Here is a 7,595-nt window from a genome sequence, read left to right as displayed (position 1 = left end):
GCAGAGCTCACAGAATACATAGTTTCCCATAGTGATAATGATTAGCTGCTTACAAGGAAAAAAATAGGCTGAAGTTCTAAAGACAAGGGAAAGAGAAAGATGAAAAAGGGCAAATACCACAACTATGAAATAAAAAGGAAACCAGAAAAAGATTGGACTGCTGACAATGATCATTGCTTTTTGGAAAACAAAAACCAAACTTCCAGTGTCACCAATCTTTGCAAGATTTGCCAGGTTCTGTGATCTTGAGGAGGAGCACGAGGGGCCTGTGTGGCATGCCCCGGAGATTTAATTCTCACCAAAGCAAAAGCTCCCAGGCTCCTCTGGGCATTCCCATCTCTGTTGTAGTTCTTGGAGGGCTGGAGGCTGGAATTGGTGCAGAAATATTACATGTGTTTGGAAGGGAAGTTAACAGAAATGACATTCCACATGAGAAGTTACATCAAGTCAAGCAGAGGGAGCCTTGTTTGATAGTTGATAGCACTCTGTAGCAACCTGCGGACTGTTTGCTGATTATACGTGGGGAAGGGTATCTTTACGAGGAGGGATGACATTGTCACCACTGAACGCATTCATCAATTTGCATCTCACATGGTGCCTCCAATGTCATGTGCTATGAACGCATTGCATCATGACCAAGTATTCTTACCAAGAAGCATCAACCCAAATTCAGTCAAGCCCTTAGATCTCACTTCCAGTTCATAGGAATTACGAGGGAGAGACCAGAAGGAAGCCAGTGGGAAAATCCAGAATGTAGGACCTTCTACAGCAAACCTGATCCATCTTTTCAACAAGTCAACGGCATGGGAAAAAATGGTGTGTGTGTGTGTGTCCATGGGGAAGAAACTGTTGAAGATTATAAGAGACTAAATCAGGATGCAGAGCAAATAAATGCAGTGTGTAAGCCTTTTTTGGATCCTAATCAAACCAACCAATTGTAAATAAATATTGGGAGATGATTAGGGGAATTAGAATATTAATTGATATTAAGGAATTACTGTTACATTTTCCTAAGTGTGATATTCCCGTAGTTGTTATAGGAACCTGAGCTTACTTTTTAGGAAGATATGCTAAACCAGTGGTCGGCAAACTGCGGCTCGCGAGCCACATGCGGCTCTTTGGCCCCTTGAGTGTGGCTCTTCCACAAAATACCACGTGCGGGCACACACGTACAGTGCGATTGAAACTTCGTGGCCCATGCGTAGAAGTCAGTTTTCGGCTCTCCAAAGAAATTTCAATCGTTGTACTGTTGATATTTGGCTCTGTTGACTAATGAGTTTGCCGACCACTGTGCTAAACTATTTAGGGCTAGAATAGCCTTTACAATGATTGAACAGGCTTTCATGCGGACACAGTATCAATAAATTCCTTTTGCGAGGAAGGCAGTTTGAACTGAGCTTTCTTAGCGGTGTGCTGAGTGCTGACACTAGTTGGCTAGTGGGGAGGGAAAAGCAGATGGACCAGGAGAGAGAGGGGGGGCGGGGGGGGGTAGTTGCGGGCGCGCTGGCCCTGGGTAGGCAACAAGAGTTGTGCTTGCTGCTCAGTGAGTGACCCCTGACCCAACACCAGCCCAACAAGTGTTGGTTACAGATCCCTGCCAGGAGAAGTCCAGAAGGTGAGAGAACACGTTTTGAAACCTTAATAACAATTTGACCGAGTCATTTTATGCCCATTGAATCTAATGATTTAAATGAAGCTTATGAAAAATGTGAGTTTCTGGGGTTTTTTATTGTTTTATTTTTGTGTGTGTGGTGTGTTTTTTTCCTATTATTTTTAACAAGATTCCTAAGTGACACGGTATTCATTATTTCACCATCGCTGTTGCCAGGGCTTCTTAACTGGGGTCTGCAGACCCCTTGCCCAGTGCGCCCAGTGGAAGTGTACACGGGTATACAGACACACATGAACACATTCATACACATGTCATACATATACCACACGCATCTGTCAATAGCTTTCATCAGGTTTTTGGAGAGCTCTGTGACCCCACCAAATGTTGAAGAACCCCAGGCCCAGCGTAGCCTTGGAGTAATCCTCACCACTTTGCTTAGAGTTTGCTTAAATGCTAATTCCCAGCTCTCCATGTAGCCCCATCCCTGTAGTCATCTAAATACAAATGCCTTTGGTTGTTCTCATCATTCTGCCAAGAGGGAGGTCTTAAAACGAACAGGACAAGGAAACCACGCTGCCTCCAAGACAGACAGGCTCCCTGGCACCCAATGGGCTGAGGGGCAGGGTGTGGGGAGCCGTCTGAAGCCACGGTTCTTGCCCATCTCAGTTCCACCACGTTGGCAGCTCCATTTAACAATCCTTTTCGTCTTCAACACTCACCACACGATTAACTGTTTAAACACATTCCAGCGAGCACATCCATTATTACTAATGAATTCCAAACCAGGTCATCCAGAACTACAAAGCGCTGCCAGATGTTTTGCCAGGAGAAAAGGGGTGGGGCCAAGGGCGAGGGCGGATTCTTCCCCCACCGCCCTATTAGCTTGGTCTGAAAGCTCTAATCTATCAGGCAGCGACACAAAGAGGCATCGCGTACATTTAAAAGTTTTTCTTGGAGATTGTTCGCGCATCAATTTCATTGCGGAATATTATTTGCATTGACAGCATACCTAGCAAACCCTCTTTGGACCTCCTTTTCGCATAGATCTTATTTTACCCGAGTGTATCTGAGTGGGGAAGCAAACGTGACTGTTTCCCATTCTTCCAGGTGAGTAAATTAAGGCAAACTGGAACACATAGGGTTTTTTTGTGTGTTTTTTTTTTTAAAGAAAACTATGTTTAGTACCAGATGTTCTGAGATTATTGTTGGACACTCAGTGAGCTAATAGACTTTTTAAAATAAAAACTTTGCAAGAAATAAAGTCACCGGGGCCCATATGAAGGCCACGCGAGGTGTTTTTGTTGTTGTTGTTAATTTTCACCTGAGGATACTTTTCCTTTGATTTTTAGAGAGTGGAAGGAAGTGGGGGAGAGAGAAACACCGATGAGAGAGACACATCCATTGGTTGCCTCTCACACCAGCCCCGACCAGGGCTGGGGATCTAGCCTGCAACCAGGGCTGGGGATCTAGCCTGCAACCGAGGTACGTTTCCTTGACTGGAACCTAACTGGGACCCTTTAGTCCTTGGGTGATGCTCTATCCACTGACCCAAACCGGTTGGGGCCACACAAGGTGTTTTAAGGTGTCTGGATGAGATAAACCAGGGCAGGGAAATAAACCTGCAGCCGTGAGCCTAAGGGTCAAGGTGAAAATGTGGGTGGCCATGGGCAGTTGAAGGTCCCCTTGGATGGGGTCCCGGGTAGGGTACAAGGACCACAGGATCTTTAGGCATCAGGATGTTATCAGCAAAGACACGGGAAAGGTTTGCCATCATGTTTCTAGTGTCCGATCATCAGTGGGCATGTGCGGCAGAGCTGGCCCCTCTGAGCAGCTCGATTTCCCCTGGGAGCTGGTCCCTTTATCCTGCCACCTTAAGGATTCCCACTGTGAGATCACTTATATGTGGAATCTAAAAACAAAATAAATGAACAAAAAAAATTGAAACAGAGTTATAGATATGAAGAACAAACTGATGGAGGCCAGAGGGGAAGGGTGATGGGGGACTTGATGAAAAAGGTGAAGGTATTAAGAAGTACAAATTGGTAGTCATAAAATAGGCATGAGAATGTGCTGGGACTGACCAGCAGACCCTGAGCGACGGATGAATAGATTACTCTGACACACGTTTCTGTGAAAGAGAGGCTAAGGGGCTGGTTGGCAGGAGGCACCAAAATAGCCTTGATTTCCTGCCTCCTTAGGCTTTTATTATAACAACAGCTTGAACTCAAATTAACCTCTAGATACAATCAGCAGGGTAAGTATCCTTGAGAAAGCACATGCTTCTTCAAGGTCGTGTCTTTAAAGACTAAACATAGAGATTCCAGCAAAACACCCAGGGGCTCAGACTTGTTTGGAAAAGTCAAGGCAGGGCTGCCACCTTCGGCAAGGTCCCCCTAGAGGTCCCCGACCTTTCGGAGAATCCTCCTTACAGACATTCCAACCAAGTCCCGTGCTTCCCCACAAGAATGTAAAGCACAGCATAGGGAATAGAGTCAAAATACCTGTGTGTAGTGTCAGGTGGGTACTTGAATTATTGGGGGGACACTTTGTGACCTATATGAATGTCCATCCATGGTGCTGTACACCTGAAACCAATGCAAAATAGTGTTGAATGCGAGCTGTAATTAAAAAATAAAACAATTTTAAAAAAGATTCCCATTGGAGACTCATCTCTAAAACAAAATCCCTCTAAAGGGCTGAAGGATCAGTGTTATGTAAAATATGGACAACTTAAGAGGTGGTTAGTAGGCCTGGGAGAGAGAAAAAAGGGAATTGTGTCATGTGAGACCAGCAAGGGACCCAAGAAAACAGGGCTCACCTAGTTCATCTCTCAGGTGAGGGAACTGGGGCACAGAGAGGGCAAGCAGTTCCCCAAGGGTGAGCACACACTTTCTTTATGGATCTGGAGGTGATCCTATGTTGTTGTTGTTTTTAATTTAAATTCTTTATTGTTGAAAGTATTACATATGTCTCCTTTTCCCCCCATTGACCTCTCCCCGGCTGCTCCCTCCCCCAGCACATGCCCTCACCCCCCTATTGTCTGTGTCCATTGGTTATGCTTATATGCATGCATACAAGTCCTTTGGTTGATCTCTTAAACAATTCTCCCCCTCTTCCCTCTGAGGTTTGACGGTCTTTTCGATGCTTCTATGTCTCTAGATCTATTTATGTTGTTCGTTATATTCCACAAATGAGTGAGATAATGTGATATTTACTTTCTTCAACTGGCTTATTTCAATGATCCTATGTTAATGAATAGTGTTTTTCTGCTTATTCTTACATGTATGCTCATTTTAATTACTTGTATGTTTCCAATGGGCTTTAAATATTTAAAACTTGCAATGAATAAGAATTGTGTTGGTTTTTGTCTCTCCTGCTATATATTTGTTCAAATAACTGAATTTTCACCTGGCTAGTGCGGCTCAATGGTTGAGTGTTGTTTCATGCACCAGGAAGTCATGAGTTTGATTCCCAGTCAGGGCGCATGCTCAGGTTTCGAGCTCAATCCCCAGTAGGGGGTGTGCAGGAGGCAGCTGACCAAACATTGGGGGGAGCTGACCAATGTTTCTATCTCCCTCTCCCTTCCTGTCTCTCTAAAACCACTAAAAACATATTTTTTAAAAATAATCAATTTTTCTTTGTAGGTAGAGTTCTAATTTTTTTTAAAAAAGTAATCACACATTAAATATCTCAAAAAGGGTCCAACTTTAGAGCCTCATATACAGAAAAGTCTTAGTTTCTGCTGTGTAAGGACTGCTGAATAAGGCCGACTTTTTGTTGGAGTGCATTTCATCGTGCATTCCATCCCTACAATACATTTGATTTATAAACTCTAAAAATAAGACATACTTTAGACAGAGACGTGGGCTTGGTCAGAGTAAAAGTCATGGAATAAACAATCTCTTGCAATCACTAACATTCCAAATCATTTTTCAGGGTGATTATCTAGCCAAGAATTACAAAAACCACTTTCTGTACTTTGCACTGTATGAATCAATCCAGAGAGAGAGAGAGAGAGAGGGTGAGAGAGAGAGAGAGAGGCCGTACCTATGGACTCAAGGTTCAATGTTCCTTTAGAGATAATGAGGTGTCATATAGTTAGAATGACACCTTGCTTCTTTCTCTTCTCTTCTTTATTTAAATTAACTTTTATTTTAAAATTATAATACATAAACATGCACAAACATTACAATAAAATTCTAATACATGTAATGCACTTACAGAAACATTAAAAAAGTTAAGTTGTTGACCTTTAGGTTATTATTTTGAACTTTAAGAATTAAAAAAAAATAGAAGCATGTCAATATGCAGAGAAAACTGCATCTCCATCCATTTCTCTTCTGACAAATGCCATGACTCTCTTCATCTGTGTTGGCACCAGTGGCAAGTCCCATGCATGAAATAACCAAAACCTGGTGTTTCTGTAGAGTCACGGCATGGAAGGATTGTGCCAACACTCTTAAGAAACAAAGCGTTGCGTGAAACCAACCACGCCTCCTGAATCATCCAAACCTTGTGTTCGAGGCCTACTTTCCCGCAAACCATTAGTGAGTGTCAGCCCTGCTCCAGGAACTGGATGTCAAAGATGAGAAAGACACAGTCCCCGCCTTACATGAGGCCCCTGACCCGCACAGGAGGAAGATGAGTGAACAGTGTACTCTCACACTCACGCGCTGGACAGAATCACGGCTAACGTTTGTGAGATGCTTGCCGAGGGCATGGCATTGGGCCAATAATGTCCCTGGTGCTAAGAGGGCATAGAGAAGGGCCCTGGGTACCTAGGAAGAGAGGACACCTTGCTAGATATTAAGCAGAAGCGAAAGGGCGATCTGTGACAGAAGAAACGGTGTGTGTGGTACCAGAGAGAGCCAGCCTGGATGGTGTGGCTCAATGGTTGAGCATCGACCAATGAACCAGAGGGTCACGATTTGATTCCCAGTTAGGGCCAGTAGGGGGCGTGCAGGAGGCAGCCCCTCAATGATTCTCTCTCGTCATTGATGTTTCTATCTCTCCTTCTCTGAAATCAATGAAAATTTTATTTTTGAAAAATAGAGAGAGCCAAAGTCAGATGGACTTAATACTACTTTTTTTTTGTTACCTCATCAAACCTAGCACGACAGGTATTTCTCAGCCTCTGGAACAGACCAAAATGCCAGTGAAACAACACAGCTGGGAGTTTAAGGCCTTTTTCTCCACAGCAAAATGTTCCAGATTGTAATGACTCTGGTGCCGCCATGGACGTGGAAGCAGGCCATCCAACAAACATGGCTTTAGGGTCTGTGGAATGGGGGTCTAAACCCTGGCTGGGCCTCCCAAGGGGCCGGCAGTGTGACCCGGATACATTTTCTAATTGAGTCTCAGTTTCTTCCTTTGTGAACCGGAGCTGAGAAGACCTCACTAGCGGGGCTGCTGTAGGGATGCAATGAGAGGCGGACGCACTCGCCTGGGTGCTGTGGCATGGGCAGCTGTAATTCAGTCACTCTCTAGCCTCCAGGTGATAGCTCAACACCTTGACACCTGGACCCAGACCCGGGTACGTGAATTCACTGTGTGGGCGCCTGCATGTGTGCACAGGGGATCCGTCCACAGAGTGTGGTCAGCGGATCCCTGTCCTCTCCCCATTGGGTGCCAGTAGCAGCATCCTTAGCCTGAAATTGTTCCCAGACATGGCCACAGGGCCCTGGGAATGGGGGTAAAATCACCCCAGGTGGAACCCTGCTCTGTGGAGGGTCTTTCATTCCTGTTGTCATGAGTCAGCCCGGGGGAAGGCAGGCACTTAGCCTGTGTAGACCCACTTTGTACTACACTGTCCTAACCACAGGCTTCCAACACCTGCTGAATCCCAACAGAAACCTGCCGCAAAGGAGGACCTTGCCAGTGTGGTCTGCAAGCTTCCACTCCACTCTTCGTACCACAATGCTCTTGGGTTTTTGAGGCCAAAATGCTGCTTCCGGAACAATCTCACTCTCCGGGCTTTCTGACC

The sequence above is a fragment of the Plecotus auritus genome (genome assembly GCF_963455305.1).
Source record: "Plecotus auritus genome assembly, chromosome: 11".
NCBI lineage: Eukaryota > Metazoa > Chordata > Mammalia > Chiroptera > Vespertilionidae > Plecotus > Plecotus auritus.
Note: the sequence above shows the minus strand (reverse complement) of the source record.